We start from the raw sequence: 23,425 nt of genomic DNA, 5'->3' as shown, positions 1-23,425 counted from the left end.
CCCTCTTCTGCTGCGGTCTTGACCTCTTCATCCAGCTCACGAACAACAGCCTACCCGCAAAGACAGGATGTGACAGCACCACCACCAGCAGTGTCACCAAGCATCTCCACCCTGTCCCATGGAAGTGTTCATCTCTCCATCACCCAAACCCCATAAAGAGGAAATACCCCACTACCCGCCCACAGGCCCTGGTCCTGAATAACAGCATTTACCAATTCCTGGCCTTTGAAACACTGCCATTCCAGCTGATGGAGAAAAACCATTTAAAAAAAAGATGGTGGTGGCTGTTGCGAAGTACGTGGCTCTCATCCACCACTAATGTTTCAAGTTGGCCATCCCTGCCCAGCACACACATGTTGCAACCAAAATCAGGTGTGCACTGTGCAACGCCATCAGTGGCACGGTCCAGATAACTACCGATACGTGGACCAGTAAGTATTGGCAGGGACGTTACATCTCCCTATCTGCACACTGGGTAAATGTGGCAGCTGGGACAGAGGAGGAAGGCGTCCAAGCGCATGTCCTACATCTATTGTTGGACATTGCTCTGCCCATGTGGCCTACTCCACTTACTCCATCACCTAGCAGTAAGACTAGCACCTGCAACTTCAACACAGCCAGGGGGAAAAGACAGTAGGCTGTTCTCAAACTCATCATTTTAGGGGACAAGTTCCATACTGCGCAAGAGCTGTGGACAAGGAATAAACGAGACTGATGAGTGGTTGGTGCTGCTGGACCTAAATCCAGGCCTGGTGGTGTGCAATAACGGGCGGAATCTGGTAACAGCTCTAGGCCTAGCTGGTTTGACCACATCCCTTGCCTGGCACATGTGTCAAGTTTGGTGGTGCAAATCTTTCTTAAAAATTACCCATATGTGAGAGGTCGTCTGTGCACGATTATGGCGTTCACACCCTGCAGCTGCTCGACGGTCTGCGCTGCAGCTTCACTTCTACCTTCTCGATCAGCGCCTCATATGTGACATCAACAAGGTGGAACTCAAAAGGTGAATACGCTGTAGAGGCTGTGCGAGCAGAAGCAATACTGGAGTTTCAGCTGCAGCACGCACGGGCGAGTAGCTCTGTGGAACAACACTTCACCATGTCGTGAACACAACAGGGTGGCACTCAAAGTAGCTCACGGGCATCACTGGAGCATGGCAGGGAGGACATAGACCATACACCTCCCACAGAGGACAGTTTGTCTTTGCCTCTGGGCAGCCTGGCATGAATTATTATTATTTATATAGCATAATTAATTCCATGGTGCTGTACATGAGAAAGGGGTTACATACAGGGTTATAGATATCATTTACAGTGAACAAATTTACAATGACAGACGGGTACAGAGGGGAGAGGACCCTGTCCTTGCGGATTTATGTTCTATGGGATAATGGGGAAGAGACAGAAGGTCGGGGGTGCAGCAGCTCTGGTGGTGGGGAGGCGGCAGAATGGTTATTGCAGGCTGTAGGCTTTCCTGAAGAGATGGGTTTTCAGGTTCTGTCTGAAGGATCCGAGGGTGGTGGCACTGGTGGCTAATCAGACGTGTTGAGGTGTTGAATTCCAGAGGATGGGGGATATTGGGGAGAAATCTTGGAGACGGTTGTGTGAGGAATGAATAAGTGTGGAGGAGAGTAGGAGGTCTTGGGAGGATCGAAGATTACGTGAGGGAAGATATTGGGAGAATAGTTCAGAGATATAGGGAGGGGACAGGTTGTGGATGGCTTTGTAGGTGAGTGTTAGGCCGCCGTCACACATGCGAGTTTTACGGACGTAAGAGCGCAGAATCTACGTCCGTAAAACTCGCAAAAAATACGGCACAATTATTCTCTATGCCCCTGCTCCTATTTGCCGTATTTTACTGATCAGTATTATACGGCTTTCTACGGCCGTACAAAATCGCAGCATGCTGCGTTTGTCACCGTACTGCGCAAGAAATACGCCAATGAAAGTCTATGGAAGCGTGAAAAATACGGATTACACACGGACAAGCAGTGTGACTTGCGAGAAATACGCAGCGCTGTTAGAGAGAAAAGCCGGTAATTCAGTGTGGTGTACAGTAAAATCACACTGACAGCTTACAGTAGAATAGGTAGAATAAATGTGTACACATAGAATAGGTATATATATATATATATATGTCAGTGAGACACATTTATGTATATATATTAATATTTATTCCAGCGCTAGACAGCTTGAAAGCCGGTAATTCAATTACCGGCTTTTTCCTTCTCCTTCCTAAAACCCGACATGATTTGAGACATGGTTTACATACAGTAAACCATGTCTTCTCTCCATTTTTTTTGCAGATTCCACACTACTAATGTCAGTAGTGTGTATCTGCAAAATTTGGCCGTTCTAGCTCTTAAAATAAAGGGTTAAATGGCGGAAAAAATTGGCGTGGGCTCCCGCGCAATTTTCTCCGCCAGAGTAGTAAAGCCAGTGACTGAGGGCAGATATTAATAGCCTGGAGAGGGTCCACGGTTATTGGCCCCCCCCCTGGCTAAAAATATCTGCCCCCAGCCACCCCAGAAAAGGCACATCTGGAAGATGCGCCTATTCTGGCACTTGGCCACTCTCTTCCCATTCCCGTGTAGCGGTGGGATATGGGGTAATGAAGGGTTAATGCCACCTTGCTATTGTAAGGTGACATTAAGCCTAATTAATAATGGAGAGGCGTCAATTATGACACCTATCCATTATTAATCCAATACTAGTAAAGGGTTAAATAAAACACAAACACATTTTTTAAAATTATTTTAATGAAATAAAAACAATGGTTGTTGCAGTATTTTATTCAACGCCCAATCCAGTCACTGAAGACCCTCGTTCTGTGAGTAAAAAAACATAATAAACCAACAATATACTTACCCTCCGCAGATCTGTAACGTCCAACGATGTAAATCCTTCTGAAGGGGTTAAAACATTTTGCAGCAAGGAGCTGTGCTAATGCACGCTGCTCCTCGCTGCAAAACCCCAGGGAATGAGGCTAAAAATAGATCAATGATCTATATTTAGCTACATTTGCGGTGAGGCGCCCTCTGCTGGCTGTTCATAGATCGTGGGAAATTACCTAGAAAGCCAGGGAGGCGCCCTCTGCTGGCTGTTCATAGATCGTGGGAAATTACCTAGAAAGCCAGGGAGCTTTCTAGGTAATTTCCCACGATCTATGAACAGCCAGCAGAGGGCGCCTCACCGCAAATGTAGCTAAATATAGATCATTGATCTATTTTTAGCCTCATTCCCTGGGGTTTTGCAGCGAGGAGCAGCGTGCATTAGCACAGCTCCTTGCTGCAAAATGTTTTAACCCCTTCAGAAGGATTTACATCGTTGGACGTTACAGATCTGCGGAGGGTAAGTATATTGTTGGTTTATTATGTTTTTTTACTCACAGAACGAGGGTCTTCAGTGACTGGATTGGGCGTTGAATAAAATACTGCAACAACCATTGTTTTTATTTCATTAAAATAATTTTAAAAAATGTGTTTGTGTTTTATTTAACCCTTTACTAGTATTGGATTAATAATGGATAGGTGTCATAATTGACGCCTCTCCATTATTAATTAGGCTTAATGTCACCTTACAATAGCAAGGTGGCATTAACCCTTCATTACCCCATATCCCACCGCTACACGGGAATGGGAAGAGAGTGGCCAAGTGCCAGAATAGGCGCATCTTCCAGATGTGCCTTTTCTGGGGTGGCTGGGGGCAGATATTTTTAGCCAGGGGGGGGCCAATAACCGTGGACCCTCTCCAGGCTATTAATATCTGCCCTCAGTCACTGGCTTTACTACTCTGGCGGAGAAAATTGCGCGGGAGCCCACGCCAATTTTTTCCGCCATTTAACCCTTTATTTTAAGAGCTAGAACGGCCAAATTTTGCAGATACACACTACTGACATTAGTAGTGTGGAATCTGCAAAAAAAATGGAGAGAAGACATGGTTTACTGTATGTAAACCATGTCTCAAATCATGTCGGGTTTTAGGAAGGAGAAGGAAAAAGCCGGTAATTGAATTACCGGCTTTCAAGCTGTCTAGCGCTGGAATAAATATTAATATATATACATATATGTGTCTCACTGACATATATATATATATATATACCTATTCTATGTGTACACATTTATTCTACCTATTCTACTGTAAGCTGTCAGTGTGATTTTACTGTACACCGCACTGAATTACCGGCTTTTCTCTCTAATATATGTGTCTACTGACACATATATATATATATATATATTTATATATATATATATATATAGACAGTATATATATATTTTCTTTTCTTTTTGGGACACATGGATCACTTCTATAGCGGTATGTTGGTTTTGCTAGCCTGCGAGAAAACCACGCAGTACGGATGCCATACGGATTACATACGGAGGATGCCATGCGCAAAAAACGCTGACACACCCTGCCTACGGAGGAGCTACGGACCACTTTTTTCAGGACTTTTCAGCGTATTACGGCCGTAATATACGGACCGTATTGTTTTACGCTGTGTGTGACGCCGGCCTTAGTAGTTTGAATTGGATTCGTTGGGGAATTGGGAGCCAGTGGAGGGATTTGCAGAGGGGAGGAGAGAGGTGGATTAGCCGGGCAGCAGAGTTGAGGACAGACTGGAGTGGTGCAAGAGAGTTAGCAGGGAGGCCACAGAGGAGGGTGTTGCAGTAGTCGAGGCGAGAGATGATGAGGGCATGCACAAGCGTTTTAGTAGATTGAGGGCAGAGGAAGGGACGGATTCTGGCAATATGTTTGAGTTGGAGGTGACAGGAGGTGGCAAGAGTTTGAACATGCGGTTTGATGGACAGGGCAGAGTCGAGAGTTAGGCCGGCGTCACACTAGCGAGTTTTACGGATGTATGAGAGGTGTAGAAAATACGGATTGCACACGGTACAATGATTCTCTATGGCCCAGCTCCTATCTGCCGTATTTTATAGATCCGTATTATACGGTCTTTTACGGCCGTAGAAAATCGCAGCATGCTGCGTTTGTCAGCGTATTGCGCAAAAAAAAAAACGCCAATGAAAGTCTATGGGGGCGAGAAAAATACGGATTACACACGGACCAACAGTGTGACTTGCGAGAAATACGCAGCGGTGTTCTATAGAAAAGCCGGCAATTCAGTGCGGTGTACAGTTAAATCTCACTGACAGGTTAGAATAGAATAGCTAAAATAAATGTCTATACATAGTATAGGGATATATATATATATATATATATATATATATATATATATATATATATGTCAGTGAGACACACACACATATATATATATATATATATATATATATATATATATATATATATATATTAATATTCCATGCAGCGCTAGATAGCAGAAAAGCCGGTAATTCAATTGCCGGATTTTCCTATCTCCTTCCCCAACCCGACATGATATGAGACATGGTTACATACAGTAAACCATCTCATATCTCTTCTTTTATTACATATTCCTCTTTAGTAATGTAAGAAGTGTCTTGGTGTAAAATTTGGGGGATCTATCTATTAAATTAATGGGTAAAATCGCGGAAAACATTGTCGTGGGCTCCCACGCAATTTTCTCCGCCAGAGTGGGAAAGCCAGTGACTGAGGGCAGATATTAATAGCCTGGAGAGGGACCATGGTTATTGCCACTCCCCCCCCCCCCTCCAAGCTTAAAACATCTGCCCCCAGCCACCCCAGAAAAGGCACATCTGGAAGATGCGCCTATTCTGGCATGTAGCCTCTCTCTTCCCACTCCCGTGTAGCGGTGGGATATGGAGTAATGAAGGGTTAATGTCACCTTGCTATTGTAAGGTGACATTAAGCCAGATTAATAATGGAGAGGCTTCAATTATGACACCTATCCATTATTAATCCAATTGTATGAAATGGTTAATAAAACACACACATTATTGCAAAGAATTTTAATGAAATAAAGACACAGGTTGTTTTAGTATTTTATTATACTCTTAATCCACCTGAAGACACTTGTCACCTGAAACAAAGTTAAACAAAACAAACAACAATATTCCATACCTTCCGTCGTTCAGTTTTGTCCCACGCTTTAAATCCATCTGAAGGGGTTAAATCATTTTACACCCAGTAGCTCTGCTAATGCAGCTGTGCTCGTGGCTGTAAAAACCCGGGGAATTAATGGAATGTAGGGGAATGACCTGTAGTTACCTCAAGTCGCGGTGATGCGCCCTCTGCTGGATGTCCTCATATGAACTCGAGCCTGGGAACTTTTCAGAATATTTTCCCATCCGCGAGGCAGCGGATTTCAGGTGTGGGAGAGAGCGTGATGCCGCTTACCATAATAGATAGATCAGGTAGGGGGGATACGCGAGATGGAGGAAAGATGATGAGTTCGGTATTGTCTACATTGAGTTTTAGGAAGCGAGAGGTGAAGAAGGAGGATATGGTTGATAGACACTTCTGCTGGTTGTCCTCATATGATCTCGAGCATGGGAACTTTTCAGAATATTTTCCCAGCCTCGAGGTCTTATGAGGACAACCAGCAGAGGGCGCATCACCGCGAATGGAGAAACTACAGGTCATTGACCTACTTTCCATTCATTCGCTGGGGTTTTACAGGCAGGAGCACAGCTGCATTATAGCAGAGCTCCTGCCTGTAAAATATTTTAACCCCTTCAGATGGATTTACATCGTGGGACGTGACAGATCATCAGAAGGTATGAGATATTGTTTTTTTAATTTTTCCTTTGTTACAGAGCGAGGGTCTTCAGGTGGATTACCAGGATAATAAAATATTCCAACAACCTGTGTTTGTATTTCATTAAAAGACTTTGTAATAATGTGTGTGTGTGTGTGTGTTTTTTAACCATTTCATACAATTGGATTTATAATGGATAGGTGTCATAATTGAAGCCTCTCCATTATTAATCTGGCTTAATGTCACCTTACAATAGCAAGGTGACATTAACCCTTCATTACCCCATATCCCACTGCTACACGGGAGTGGGAAGAGAGTGGCCAAGTGCCAGAATAGGCGCATCTTCCAGATGTGCCTTTTCTGGGGGCAGATGTTTTTAGCCAGGGGGGCCAATACCCATGGACCCTCTCCAGGCTATTAATATCTGCCCTCAGTCACTGGCTTTACTACTCTGGCGGAGAAAATTGCACGGGAGCCCACGCCAATTTTTTCCGCCATTTAACCCTTTAATTTAATAGCTAGAGCGCCCAAATTTTGCACATACACACTACTAGCATTAGTAGTGTGGAATATGCAAAAAAATGGGGATATGCGATGGTTTACTGTATGTAAACCATGTCTCATATCATGTCGGGTTTAGGAAGGAGATAGCTTTAAAGCCGGTAATTCAATTGCCGGCTTTTGCTATCTCGCGCTGGATGAAATATTAATATATATACATATATGTGTCTACTGACATATATATATATATATATATATATATATATATATATATATACATATACTAGCTATTGAACCCGTTCTACGCCTGGGTGGCGAGCATTTATATTGGTATATGGTCTCCATCCTGGTATGTGCTGCTCCATCCTGCGCCCCCATCCTGTCATGTGCTGCTCCCATCCTGCGTCTCCATCCTGTCATGTGCTGCTCCATCCTGCGTCCCCATCCTGTCATGCGCTGCTCCATCCTGCGCCCCCATTCTGACATGGGCTGCTCCCATCCTGCCACACTCAGCTCTGCTACATCTGCCACACTCAGCTCTGCTACATCTGCCACATTCTACTCTGCTACGTTTGCCACACTCTGCTCTGCTACATCTGCCACACTCTGCTCTGACCCGCTCGGCCCGCTGCCTCTGACCCGCTCGGCCCCGCTGCCTCTGACCCGCTCGGCCCTGCTGCCTCTGACCCGCTCGGCGCCGAGTGCTGGGGGGCCTGAGCAGGCGGGGACACCGGCGCGCTGTGGGGGTCAGGTGCCGGTATCGCCGCCAGCTCAGGCCCCCCAGCACTTACTATATTCACCTGTCCTCCGTTCCACCGCTGCGTGCCGCCATCTTCCCGGTCCTCTGGCTGTGACTGTTCAGTCAGAGGGTGGCGCCGGCGCGCATTAAGCGCGTCATCGCGCCCTCTGAACTGAAGGTCACAGGCCGAGGACCAGGAAGATGGCGGCGTGCAGCGGTGGAACGGGACAGGTGAATATAGCCGATAATCACCCTCCTGGCGGTCCCTGACTCTCCGGTGGAGATCGCGGGGTGCGTTCAGTGTTAACGCATACCGCGATCTCCCGGGAGCGTCACTCTGTGAGGCCCAGACTGCGCCGGCGCTTGCGCAGTCTATAAAGGCTTCGGACAGAGTGACGCTCCCAGCGTTATATTATAGATATCTATATATATAATTGCCTAAGGGTTTTTCCGTCTGTCTGTCTGTCCTGGAAATCCCGCGTCTCTGATTGGTCAAGGCCGCCAGGCCTCGACCAATCATCAACGGGCACAGCGACGATGATGTCATAATGGTTGCCATGGCGACGATGATGTCATAAAGGTTGCCTCGACCAATCAGCGACGGGCACAGTCTGCCGCGAATTCTGGAATCAACATTGTCCATATACTACATGCATATTCTAGAATACCCGATGCGTTGGAATCGGGCCACAATCTAGTATATATATATATATATATATATATATATATATATATATATATATATAGACAGTATATATGTTGTTACGATTTTTTGAGCACATAGATCCATTGTATGTCCATATGTCGGTTTTGCAAGCCTGCGAGAAAATCTTGCAGTACGGATGCCATACGGATTACATACGGAGGATGCCATGCGCAAAATACGCTGACACATCCTGCCTACGGAGGACATACGGACCACTATTTTGGGGACTTTTCTGCGTATTACGGCCGTAAATTACGGACCGTATTGTCTTACGCCGAGTGTGACGCCGGTCTAAGGGTGGCATGGAAGCCACCACCTGTGAGGTCACTGGAGATTACAGTTTGCGGTTATCACAGAACCCTCTGAGCTGTCAACTGTCACTTGAGGTGAACTCAAGGAGCACAGTGACCGGCAATACGCATAACCTGGCGGAAACATTGTAGTAGGTTGGATTGCCGGACTGCCCCATGCGTGACACAGGGGCACTACAGTATGGAAGTCCGACAGTGAACCAGTGGAATCATTACAGTGCATCAGATGGTGAATCACTGTTGGACTGCGTTGCCCACTAGAATTTGTTACATACAGCAAGCTAAATCTAAGTGGGCAGAAGGACCTGGTGTTTTAGCTTACTAAGGCTAGGGTCACATTGCGTTAGGGCAGTCCGTTTAGCGCATAGCGCTATGGACTGCGCTAACGCAACGTCCCAAAAGGGATCGCATTAGCCGATCCCGCTAGCGCAGATCCCCGATCTGCGCTAGCGAGGAACGGACCGCGAACGCTGCAAGCAGTGTTCGCGGTCCGTCACTCAAATCGCTAGCGCACGCCCAATATACAATACAACATAACGCAATGTGACCCTAGCCTAAGTCTGGTATTAAACCACTTCAAGGGACCTGGTCCTTTATCCCACTTGGATTTAGCTTTCTCACAGTGAGCAGGCTAAATTCAAGTTGGCAGAAGGACCTGGTCTTTTAGCCTGCTAGATCTAGTAGATCATCTTTCGTCGCAATGCGTCGGGCCGACGTACCGACGGACGTTGTGAAAGTTTTGCACGACGTGGGCAGCGGATGCAGTTTTTTGACGCATCCGCTGACCATTCTGCAGTCTGGGGAGGAGGGGGTGGAGTTTCGGCCGCGCATGCGCGGTCGAAAATGGCGGACGCGACGTACAAAAACACGTTACATTGAACATTTTTTTGTGACGACGGTCCGCCAAAACACGACGGATCCGTAGCATGACGGACGCGACGTGTGGTAAAAAAACGCATCCTGCGAGCACATTTGCAGGATCCGTTTTTGCCCAAAATGACGGATTGCGACGGATTGCAAGAAAAGGAAGTGTGAAAGAGGCCTTAGCCAAATGGGATTTAGCTTTCTCACAGAGAGCAGGCTAAATCCAAGTTGGCAGAAGGATCTGGTCCTTTAGCTTGCTAGGTCTAGTATTAAAACACTCACAGGGACCTGGTCCTTTAGCCAACTGGGATTTAGTTTTCTCACAGAGACCAGGATAAATCCAAGTTGAAAGAAGGACCTGGTCCTTTAACCTACTAGATCTAGTATTAAAACACTCACAGGGACCTGGTCCTTTAGCCGACCGGGATTTAGCTTTCTCACAGAGAGCAGGCTAAATTCAAGCTGGCAGAAGGACCTGGTCCTTTAGCCTGCTAGATCTATTATTAAAACACTCACAGGGACCTGGTCCTTTAGCCTGCTAGATCTATTATTAAAACACTCACAGGGACCTGGTCCTTTAGCCGACCGGGATTTAGCTTTCTCACAGAGGGCAGGCTAAATCCAAGTTGGCAGAAGGACCTGGTCCATTTGGTCAATAATTATAGTATTAACCCCTTCACAACGCATGATGCAGTTACATCATATATCATAGAAATATGAGAAAAAAATATATTGCTTTTGCTCAATTAAAAAAATACACAAATTTGGAATTTAAGTGTTCAGAAAGGTCTGACCAATCAAAATGTAAAATAATCTGATCAGTAAACGGCATAACGAGAAAAAAACTCGAAACACCATAATGACTTTTTTTGGGTCGCCGCAACATTGCAATAAAATGAAATAAGAGGTGATCAAAACATGGTATCCGCGCCAAAATGGCATCAATAAGAACGTCCCGCCAAAATAAAAAAAATTCCCATGTGCGATGTGGATGGAAAAATAAATAAGTTATGGGAAGGAAATTTTTTTTCTAATAAAAGGAAATTCACCCGAGGGTTAAAACACTCCTAGGTGCATGCATGTAAAAAAAATTGTGGTTGTGTGATCTACAAAAATGATCATCAGTAAATAAAATGGGACGCAGATGAGATTGGCGCAGAATATTGTACACACTGGGATTAAGGGGAAAATTCTTGCGTATAATTGTCGCATATAAATAAATGTGTGATCAGATGTCATATTTAGTCTGCGGCTCAATATTACTGCAAAAAAAAATCACATGACAGGATTCATATATATCTATATACAATAAGGGTCCTTCTGTCTACTGGGATTTAGCATTCTTATATAGAGCAGGCTAAAACCAAGTCGGCTAAAGGACCTGGTCCCTCTGCTGACTGGGAAATAGCCGACTCTGTGTGAGAAAGCTAAATCCCAGTGCACAGAAGGACCTGGTCCCTTAGCCGACTGGGATTTAGCTTTCTCTATACTGAGCCGGCTAAATCCAAGTCGGCAGAGGGACCAGGTCCTTTAGCCGACTTGGATTTAGCCACAACCTTGGATTTAGCCACAACCTTTACGGCAGTTCTGTGCGCACAGGACCTGTGATGAGGTCACAGGAGGGGAGGAGTCAGGGGTCACATGATCAGGGGCCTCAGTGTATGCACAGCAGGGAGGACTCATTAGGGAGATGGCTATGTGCACAGGTAGGAAATGTGCAGAATTTTCTGCAGTAAATCTGCATCTGCAGATTTGATGCAGTTTCTGTGCAGTACAATGTAAATCAATGTGAGAAAAAAAAGCTGTGCACATGGTGCAGAAAAGTCTGCGTAGAAACGCTGCAGGACGTGCACTTCTTTGAAATCTGCAGCGTTTCTGTGCAGATTTTTCCGCACCATGTGCACAGCTTTTTTTTCTCACATTGATTTACATTACTGTAAATCACAGTGCAGTTCTGCACCAATTCTGCACTTAAATCTGCATCGTGTGCACATACCATTAGGCCATGTTCACACGTAGCGTCGGGTCCCTGCGGGTTTTCCCGCAGCGGATTTGATAAATCTGCAGGGCAAAACCGCTGCGGTTATCCCTGCAGATTTATCGCGGTTTGTCCTGCGGGTTCCGCTACGGGATTTTACTCCTACTATTGATGCTGCATATGCAGCAATATGCAGCATCAATAGTAATGTTAAAAATAATGATATACTCACCCTCTGACGTCCCGATCTCCTCGGGGCTGCACGCGGCGGTCCGGTTCCAGAGATGCTGTGCGAGAAGGACCTTCGTGACGTCACCGCAGGTCCTGCTCGCATAGCAAACCTGAGACCGGACGGCCGCGTGCAGCGTTGAGAGGCAAATATTGCATTATTTTTTGTTTTAACTCTTTTTTTTACACAAATATGGTTCCCGGGGCCTGGAGGAGAGTCTCCTCTCCTCCACCGCGGGTACCACCCGCACATTATCCGCACAGCCCCATGCGGGAAGTAAGCGGATCAATGCATTCCTATGGGTGCAGAACCGCCGCGATTCTGCACAAAGAAGTGACATGCTGCAGGTTGTAAACCGCTGCGTTCCCGCGAGGTTTTTCCCGCAGCATGTGCACAGCGGTTTGCGGTTTCCATAGGGTTTACAGGTTACTGTAAACACAATGGAAACTGCAGCAGACCCGCAGCTGCAAAATCGCCGCGGTAAAAACCGCAAAGTGTGAACATGGCCTTACACTAAACTAGTAAACTCCTATGTGGGCAGTACAGTTTGGTGGATTATGCCATTACAGACATGGACCCAGCAAACATAAATGCCTTCTCATCCCCAAAACCCACTTTCAGGCCCTGAAAGGAAAAGTGTGCAGAAAATTCTATGCCATCATCAGAAGACAACTGCACCACCTCAAACCACCTGTGAGAGCATTAGGCCGGCGTCACACTAGCGAGTTTTACGGCCATATGAGAGGCGCAGAAAATACGGATCGCATACGGTACAATGATTCTCTATGCCCCAGCTCCTATCTGCCGTATTTTACTGATCCGTATTATACGGTCTACGGCCGTGGAAAATCGCAGCATGCTGCGTTTGTCACCATAATGCGCAAAAAATACGCCAATGAAAGTCTATGGGGGCGAGAAAAATACAGATTACACACGGACCAGCAGTGTGACTTGCGCAAAAATACGCAGCGGTGTTCTCTAGAAAAGCCGGCAATTCACTGACACTGACAGAATAGAATAGGTAGAATAAATGTCTACACATAGAATAGGCATATATATATTTATATTTCATATAGCGCTAGATAGCTTAAAAGCCGGTAATTCAATTGCCGGCTTTTGCTATCTCCTTCCCAAACGCGACATGATATGAGACATGGTTTACATACAGTAAACCATCTCATATTCCTTCTTTTATTACATATTCCTCTTTAGTAATGTAAGAAGTGTCTTTGTGTCAAATTTGTGGTTTCTAGCTATTAAAGGGTTAAATCCCAGAAAAAATTCTCCACCAGAGTGGGAAAGCCAGTGACTGAGGGCAGATATTTATAGCCTGGAGAGGGTCCATGGTTATTGCCCCCCCCCCCCCCCCCGGCTAAAAAAAATCTGCCCCCAGCCACCCCAGAAAAGGCACATCTGGAAGATGGGCCTATTCTGGCACTTGGCCACTCTCTTCCCATTCCCGTGTAGCGGTGGGATATGGGGTAATGAAGGGTTAATGCCACCTTGCTATTGTAAGGTGACATTAAGCCAGGTTAATAATGGAGAGGCGTCAATTATGATACCTATCCATTATTAATCCAATAGTATGAAATGGTTAAAAAAAACACACACAATATTAAAAAGTATTTTAATTAAATAAAGACACAGGGTGTTTTAATATTTTATTATACTCTTAATCCACCTGAAGACCCTTGTCACCTGAAACAAAGTAAAGAAAAAACCAACAATATTCCATACCTTCCGTCGTTCAGTCTTGTCCCACGCTGTAAATCCATCTGAAGGGGTTAAATCATTTACACCCAGGAGCTCTGCCGCCCCTGCCTGTAAAACTTGGTGAATGAATGGAATGTGTTATGATCCGGTGACCTTGGAGCAGCATGAGAACTTTCACTGGAGAAGGTGGTCACTATACTGACCACAATCCTGAACTTAACACCGCAATCCTAGACACCTCGTCACAGCCGGAGGACTAAATACCCCTAAAGATGGAAATAGGAATACTATCTTGCCTCAGAGCAGAACCCCAAAGGATAGACAGCCCCCCACAAATATTGGCGGTGAGTCGGAGAGGAAAAAACATACACAGGCAGAAAAACAGGATTTAGCACAAGAGGCCACTCTAGCTAAAATAGGACAGGATAGGACAGAGTTCTGTGCGGTCAGTATTAAAACCCTTCAAAAATATCCACAGCAGAATATACAAAAACTTCCTCCATCTAACTAAAGACGTAGGAGCATATATCTGCAACTCCAGCGAATCCTACAATCAGAGCAGGAATACAATCAAAAACAAGCACACAGCCTGTGTGCCACAGAAAAAGAAACAGACACTTATCTTTGCTGAAATGGCAGCCAAGTAGGAGAAGCCAGTCAGAGATCCATCATATCCCAAAAAACATTGACAACTGGCAAGGACTAATGAGTCCTGCAAGCCTAAATACCCCAGTCAGAACTGAAATTAGCAGATACACCTGTCCAAGACTGCAGCCCAGGAACAACTGCATTATCATCTACTACCATCAGAGGGAGCTCAAAAGCAGAATTCACAACAGGAATGCAGGGGAATGTACTGTAGTTACGTCGAGTCGCGGTGATGCGCCCTCTGCTGGATGAACTCATATGAACTCGAGCCTGGGAACTTTTCAGAATATTTTCCCAGGCTCTAATTCATATCAGTTCATCCAGCAGAGGGCGCATCACCGTGACTCGAGGTAACTACAGGTCATTCCCCTGCATTCCATTCATTCACTAAGTTTTACAGCTAGGAGCACAGCTGCATTAGCAGAGCTCCTGGGTGTAAAATGATTTAACCCCTTCAGATGGATTTACAGCGTGGGACAAGACTGAACGACGGAAGGTATGGAATATTGTTGGGTTTTTTTAAACTTTGTTTCAGGTAACAAGAGTCTTCAGGTGGATTAAGAGTATAATAAAATATTAAAACACCCTGTGTCTTTATTTCAATAAAATACTTTGTAATGTGTGTGTTTTTTTAACCATTTCATACTATTGGATTAATAATGGATAGGTGTCATAATTGACGCCTCTCCATTATCAACCTGGCTTAATGTCACCTTACAATAGCAAGGTGGCATTAACCCTTCATTACCCCATATCCCTGCACTACATGGGAGTGGGAAGAGAGAGGCTAAGTGCCAGAATAGGCGCATCTTCCAGATGTGCCTTTTCTGGGGTGGCTGGGGGCAGATGTTTTTAGCCAGGGGGGAGCCGATAACCGTGGACCCTCTCCAGGCTATTAATATCTGCCCTCAGTCACTGGCTTTCCCACTCTAGTGGAGAAAATTGCACGGGAGCCCACGCCAATTTTGTCCGCGATTTAACCCTTTATTTTAACAGCTAGAGTCCCCAAATTTTGCACACACACACTTCTAACATTAGTAGTGAGGAATATTTAAAAAAATGCAGGATATGAAATGATTTACTGTATGTAAACCATGTCTCATATCCTGTCGGGTTTGGGAAGGAGATAGCAAAAGCCGGCAAATGAATTACCGGCTTTTATGCTATCTAGCGCTGTATGAAATATAAATATATATTATATATATATATGTGTCTCACTGACATACCGTATTTTTCAGACTATAAGATGCACTTTTTTCCTCCCAAAATGTGGAGGAAAATGGGGGGTGCGTCTTATAGTCCGGATGTAGCAGCTCTGGCTGGGGGGGGAGGTGGGGGAGCGGTTTCGGTGGAGCAGCGGGTCAGAGGCAGGAGCTGGTGGCTGCGGCTAACTCCTGTGCCCGCTGCTAATGAGAAATGAATATTCACTGCATTCCATGCCGATGGACGTGGAGGGCAATGAATATTAATTTCTTTCTGGCATCTTGGTATGATTGGTCCCATCCCGGTCCTGGTATGCATGGCCCCATCAGAAAAGATTAAAAAAACAATCCATTACACTTACCTTCCTCCAACCCCCCGCAGCGTCCTGCTCCGTTGCCAGCAGCTACTTAATGCTTGTAAGCAGCGCATAGCAGGGATGTCATGCACTGCTCACAGGCAGAGCATGGCTGCCGGAATACTCACCGGGAATGTTCATTGCAGAGAGCAGTGAGTATTCATTGCTCTTCAGTAGCGCGCAGTGTCAGCCAGCAGCTTCCTGCTGCTACCCGTGGTCACGTGTGCCGATACTTAAGAGAAATGAATATTCAGAATATATTCTATATTCACATAGGATGAGGGAGCCATGCATACCAGGATACGGATGAGGGGCCACGTGTATCAGGATGGGAATGAGGGGACTATATTTACCAGGATAGGGACTTTTAAGCACAGAATTTGTCCACATTTTTTTGCATCAGTTTTTTTTTTCCTTATTTCCTCCTCTAAAACCTAGGTGTGTCTTATGATCCAGTGTGTCTTATAGTCCAAAAAATACGGTATATATTTATATATAGACAGTATATATGTTTTAACTAATATTTGAGCCCATGGATCCATTGTATGTCCGTTTTGCAAGCCGGCGAGAAAATCTCGCAGTACGGATGCCATACGGATTACATACGGAGGATGACATGCGCAAACACCCTGCCTAGGGATGACATACGGATCACTATTTTGGGAATATTTCTGCATATTACAGCCGTAAAAAACGGACCGTATTTGCCTACGCTGAGTGTGACGCCGGCCTTAGGTGTCGAGTTCCCGTTGCTGCACAGGGGGAATCTCTCACCATGTCCTCTGCAGTCTCCAATTCTTCCCCAGCCGCAGTGGACTCTGGTCAGCAGAGATGTCGGTCCCAGCATCTGGCTCAAGCTGATACTGTGCATCTAGTTACAGCTGCCGTCCCAGGTTCAGCCTTTGTAACCAGCATTGATCAGTAGCGAGCAGACATTCCAGGGACTTAGGCTACTTTCACACTTGCGTTTTCTGCTGTCCATCTTTGTGAAGCAAAATGACGTATCGACAGACGTCACGAAAATAGGAAAAAAGTGTGGGACGCATCGAGTGTAATGATGGATGCGTCTTCCATAAATTCCGGGAATTAAATGTCCGGGGACGAGAGAGAGAGGAGAGAGATATTCTTCCGGGCATGCTCAGAGGGGAAAAATGGGATCCGTCGCTGGATACCTGTGTGTGACAGTCAGCGAAGGATCCTGCGTCCATAGGCTTCCATTATAGCCGACGACGGACAGTGCAGGTCACATCGCTGACCGATTTTCCGACGTGCAGAAAAAACATTCCGCATGATGGACCGCTATTTTCCAACGGATGCAGTGCACGACGGATGAAACGGGTGGCCATCCGTCACAATCTGTCGCTAATACAAGTCTATGGGAAAATGCAGGATCCTGCATATTTTTTTGCAGGATCCTGCATTCTCAAAAAACGACGGATTGTGACGGAAGCTGAAAAACGCAAGTGTGAAAGTAGCCTTTAAGTCCTGCTTTTCATCTACTGAGCATGCCCGTGGGATTACCTCTCATTGGCCGTCGGAGGTCACATGCCCAGGTCCTGTAGCAGCTCTGATTGGGCCACCAGGAAGGTCCTGGAAGGCTGCGACTATAAAAGGTTTGCATGGCCACTCGCTCGGCCATGCGCTAGTATAGACTTGATTATGTATGTGTGTGCTGAGAGATTGATACTGGTGAATGCTCCTAAATGATCCCCATTCTTTTTGGTTGTTGTCTGGGTATTAGGGTGAGTGGAGGCAGCAGTCAGTGCCTAATAATGGCTTCTCAGCTATATTAACACTACTGGTCAGTGTAGGGTGGGAATTCCCGCTTGATCTCAGCATCTGACTCAGGGTGTCCTCAGGCGCAGGCTCAAAAGCCACCGAGGCTCAGAGTGAGATCAATTACCAGCGTAGTGGGGGTGAATTTCAGGGATCCCACTAGCGTCCATCTGCTACATCCTGTAACTACTAACAGGGCACAGCGTTTCCTTTGTTTCTCTGCGTCTCTATGAAGCAACAGACTTCCCGTCAGTTCATACCGGGGATGGAACCAGTGTTTATTCTGGCGTTGTACCGCCATATAGTGCTGCCATTACCTAGCAGCAGGTTCCATCTCTGCACGGTGGACCCCGGGTTGCGAACGCACCTATTACTATCTTTATAATTATTTGGTGTGTTCCGCCAGCCCTAACATTATACTAGCACCAGGGTCTGGATAGTAGTGGCGGACGAACAGTGACTGCAGCGGTACATCCAGCAGCTGGATGACAGGTTGGTGACTCTTGATCGCACAACCTCAGCTGTGGATGTTACCACAGTAGCTGTTCAGGTTGCTAGCATGGCTGCAGCTAGTTTGTCCACTGCCCCTCCTGTTCCGACCTTATCCCGCCTCCCGTTGCCAGATAAGTTTACTGGCGACAGTAAGCTGTGTAGGGGATTCATGAGCCAGTGCACAATACACTTCAAGCTCCTGGCTGCATGTTTTCCCACAGAGCGGGCATAGGTGGGATTCATTATATCCCTCCTGTCGGACAGGGCGTTGGAGTGGGCTACGCCGCTGTGGGAGCACGACGATCATGTGGTGCAGAGTGCTCCGTGGTTCCTGAGCACTCTGAAACAGGTCTTTTTAGGACCTCAAGTCACCCCTGATAAGGCGCTTCAACTGCTGGCATTGACACAGGGCTTGTCTATGGTCAGCCATTTTGCCGTCCACTTCTGGACTGTAGCATCAGAGCTGGAGTGGTTGGATAAAGCCCTCATCCCTGTATTTTGGAGGGGGCTGGCTGACCATGTGAAGGACGCTTTGGCCACCAGGGAGATTCCCGCCACACTGGAGGAGCTAATAGCTGTATCAACTCGCATCGACCTTTGCTTTAACGAGCAAAGGTTGGAGCGAGCCCAGTGTAGGCAGAGATTTCTGCTGGCTCTCACCTTCGCCAAACCTCTGGAATCTCCGGTCCAGGTGTCCGAGCCACATGAGGCCATGAAGGTGTCACGAGCGGGATCTAAGTCCCGGACTGCTGACGCACTCAAGGTTTGTTGTCTGCCGGCAGTCAAGACATATTGCCTCCAGATGTCCCCAGCGGTTGGGAAAACGTCAGTGTCTAGTGGTTGTAGGAGGAGGTACACTAGACACGGCAATGTTTTCCTGCAAACTGTCCTTCAAGGGGACAATTACCATAGGCCCATCCACTCTTATGGTAGAGCTTTGCGTGGATTCTGGGGCGGAGGGCAATTTTATGTAATCTGCCTTCGCCAAATGGCACACAATACCCCTGGTGATGCTCGCCAAACCTGTGACTGTACGAGTGGTAAACGGGTCGACACTGCCCTCACAGATAACACACCAGACCATCCCATTTACTTTATCCATGGCTCCATCCCATCAGGAGATTATCTCACTGATAGTCATTCCCGAGGGAATTGATGAGGTCTTGTTAGGGATACCATGGCTACACTACCACTCTCCTCATATAGAGTAGTCCTCAGGGACAATTTTGGGATGGAGTGAATCTTGTGAGGGTAGATGTCTGCAGGAGTGCGTTCAGGTTGCTACTACTGAAGTACCCACAGATCTTTCCTCTCTCCCCAAGCACTATTGGCCCTATGTGGACGTGTTCTCCAAGAGGGCTGCGGAGACTCTTTCACCCCACCACCCCTATGACTGTTCTGTAGACCGCTTGCCTGGTGCAGAGCCTCCCCGGGATCGAGTCTATCCCTTGTCTCTCCCGGAAACTGAGGCAATGACCCAATACATCCAAGAGAATCTGGCAAGAGGATTCATTAGGAAGTCATTGTCACCTGCAGGGGCGGGGTTCTTTTTCGTGCAGAAGAAGAATGGAGAACTACATCCATGCGTAGATTACAGCGGTCTTAACGCCATCACTAAGAACAAATACCCTCTGATATCTGAGCTCTTCGATAGTTTTCAGGGAGCGAGGGTATTTAGTAAGCTTGATCTGTGGGGTGCATACAACCTGATTCGCATCCGTGAGGGGAACGAATGGAAGACGGCATTTAACACCAGGGACGGGCACTATGAATACCTGGTGATGCCCTTGGGGTCTTTAATGCTCCTGCCGTTATCCAAGACTTTGTGAACGATATCTTCCGGGATATGCTCACCACCTCGGACGTAGTCTGTCTGGATGATATTCTCATCTACTCTCCAGGTATAGACTCCCACCGGAGAGATGTTTGCAAAGTCTTCGACCTTCTACGGTCAAACTCCCTCTATGCCAAGTTGGAGAAGTGTGTGTTTGAGCAGGAGTCCTTGCCTTTCCTGGGCTATATCATCTGCGCTCAGGGATTGGCTATGGATCCTGCCAAGCTACAGGCTGTGATGGACTGGCAGGAACCCCATTCTCTCAAAGCGTTGCAGCGCTTTATGGGTTTCATTAACTATTATCGCCAATTTATTCCCCATTTCTCAACTTTGGTAGCTCCCTTGGTAGCCCTCACCAAGAAGGGTGTAAATCCCAAATTGTGGTCGGAGGTCTCCAAGGCCTTCCTCTCTATCAAGTCCCACTTTGCTAGCGCTCCCATTCTACATCGCCCCGATGTAGATAAACCTTTTATAATGGAGGTGGATACCTCATCCATCGGTGCTAGAGCAGTCCTATTTCAAAAGGATGCTCAAGGTCGGAAGCATTCTTGCTTCTTTTTCTCTAAGACCTTCACACCAGCAGATAGGAATTATTCCATCGGGGACAGGGAGTTGCTAACTATGAAGTTGGCCTTTTCGGAGTCGAGACGCCTCCTGGAGGAGGCTCATTTTCCCTTCCAAGTGTACACCGACCACAAAAAATTGTTTTTCTTACAGACAGCCCAGTGGCTAAACTCCGGCCAGGCTAGATGGTCCTTGTTCTTCTCCCGCTTCCACTTCACCCTCCATTATCTTTCCGAGGAGAAGAACATCCGTGCCGACGCTCTCTCCTGTTCCATGAGGAGGAGAAGCCTTGGCTAATTGTCCCCTCAGAGAGCCTGAGAACTGTGGCCCCGGTCTCCTTAGAGTCTGTGCCTCCAGGCAAGACTTTTATTCCACCTAATTTGCGACCGGAGGTTCTCTCTTGGGCTCACTCGTTTAGGGTGGGTGGACATTTTGGGACCAAGAGGACATCTGAGCTCCCGGCGAGGACGTACTGGTTGCCGCATATGGCCCGTGACGTCGGAGACTATATTCGGGCGTGTGTCTCCTGCGCCAAGAATCGGTCTCCAAGGCAACGGCATGCTCGGCTACTTTACCCCCTGCTGGTGGTGGACAGGCCCTGGGAAATGGTCGGCATGGACTTCTTGGAGGGCTTACCCAAGTCTCGTAGCTGCATAGTTATCTGGGTAGTCACAGACCATTTTTCCAAAATGGTGCACTTGGTGCCTCTTCCTTGGCTACCTTCTGCACCGACATTGGCGGCTTTGTTCATTAACCCCTTCACCCCTGGAGCTTTTTCCGTTTTTTTCATTTTCGTTTTTTGCTCCCCTCCTTCCCAGAGCCATAACTTTTTTATTTTTCAGTCAATATGACCATGTGAGAGCTTATTTTTTGCGGGACAAGATGTACTTTTGAACGATATTGGTTTTACCATGCCATGTAACAGAAAACGGGAAAAAAATTCCAAGTATGATGAAATTGCAAAAAAAGTGCAATATCACACTTGATTTTTGTTTGGCTTTTTTGCTAGGTTCACCAAATGCTAAAACTATCCTGCCATTATGACTCTCCAGGTCAGTACGAGTTCATAGACACCTAACATGTCTAGGTTATTTTTTATCTAAGTGGTGAAAAAAAATTCCAAAGTTTGCACAAAAAAAAAAAATGCGCGATTTTCCGATACCCGTAGCGTCTCCAATTTTCGTGATCTGGGGTCAGGTGAGGGCTTATTTTTTGCGTGCCGAGCTGGCGTTTTTAATGATACCATTTTGGTGTAGATACGTTTTTTTGATCGTCTGTTATTGTATTTTAATAACAATTTTAAAAAAACGCCAAATTTTGGCGTTTTAATTTTTTTTCTCGCTACGCCATTTAGCGGTCAGGTTAATCCTTTGTTTTTATTGATAGATCTGGCAATTCTGAACGCGGCGATACCAAATATGTGTCTGTTTGATTTTTTTTTAATTGTTTTATTTTGATTGGGGCGAAAGGGGGTTGATTTGAACTTTTATATATTTTTTATTTTTTTAATATTTTTAAACACCTTTTTTTTTTTTAATTTTGGCATGCTTCAATAGCCTCCATAGGAGGCTAGAAGCATGCACTACACGATCGCCTCTGCTACATAGAGGTGAAGTACAGATCACCTCTATGTAGCAGAAATGCAGGTGTACTTTGAACGCCGACCACAGGGTGGCGCTCAAAGCAATCGGCCATCAACAACCATAGAGGTCTCAAGGAGACCTCTGGTTGTTATGGCAATGCACCGCTGACCCCCGATCATGTGACGGGGGTCAGTAGTGCGAGTAACTCCGGCCGCGCGGCCGGGAGCGCTAGTTAAATGTCGCCGTCAGCGCTTGACAACGGCATTTAACTAGTTAATGGGCGCAGGCGGATCGCGATTCCGCTCGCGTTCATTGCGCGCACATGTCAGCTGTACAAAACAGCTGACATGTCGCGGTTTTGAGGTGGGCTCACCGCCGGAGCCCACCTCAAAGCAGGGGATCTGCCAGCTGACGTACTATTCCGTCAGCTGGCAGAAAGGGGTTAAGCATGTTTTTCGCCTACAAAATTGTCAGTGACCGGGGTCCCCAGTTTGCGTCTCGGTTCTGGAGAGAGCTCTGTTGTCTACTCAGCATTGAGCTGAATCTCTCTTCAGCTTACCATCCCGAGACGAACGGGTTGGTAGAAAGGGCCAACCAGACCCTGGTCACATACCTGCGACATTTTGTTTCGGCCAGGCAGGATGACTGGGTACACTTGTTACCGTGGGCAGAGTTTGCACTGAACAACGCCGTAGCCGACTCTACTGGACAGACCCCATTCCTCCTTAACTACGGCCAGCATCCAAGTGTCCCTGTGCCCATGCCGTCCACCGATTCTAGGGTGGCAGACTGGGCAGTGGAGGCACATTTGGGACCGCAGACAGGATGCCATCTGGGCCTCCAAGGAGGGAATGAGGGTTTCAGTCGATGCACACCGGTGCCCCGCTCTGACTGGCAACTTAGTGTGGCTATCCGCCCGTAACATCAGGCTGCGAGTTGAGTCCACTAAGTTTGCGCCTCACTACATAGGTCCCTTTAAGGTCCTGGAACAGGTCAACCCTGTATTCTATCTCCTGTCCCTTCCTCCACGCCTTGGTACAACCGATACCTTTCATGTGTCCCTTCTAAAGCCCATCAACATGTTCCGGTTTTCTGAGTCAACTGCTGGGACATCGGGTTCGTCCACGGACAATTATGAGGTGAATGCTATCATTGGGTGCAAGGTGGTATGAGGCAAAATGCACTGGTGGAGGGGAAGTGTTATGGTCTCGAGGACCGGACCTGGGAGCCTATTGAGCACATTCGGGCTCCTCAGCTCATTGCAGCTTTCGAGCG

The sequence above is a fragment of the Ranitomeya imitator genome, chromosome 2 (genome assembly GCF_032444005.1).
Source record: "Ranitomeya imitator isolate aRanImi1 chromosome 2, aRanImi1.pri, whole genome shotgun sequence".
Classification (NCBI taxonomy): domain Eukaryota; kingdom Metazoa; phylum Chordata; class Amphibia; order Anura; family Dendrobatidae; genus Ranitomeya; species Ranitomeya imitator.
Note: the sequence above shows the minus strand (reverse complement) of the source record.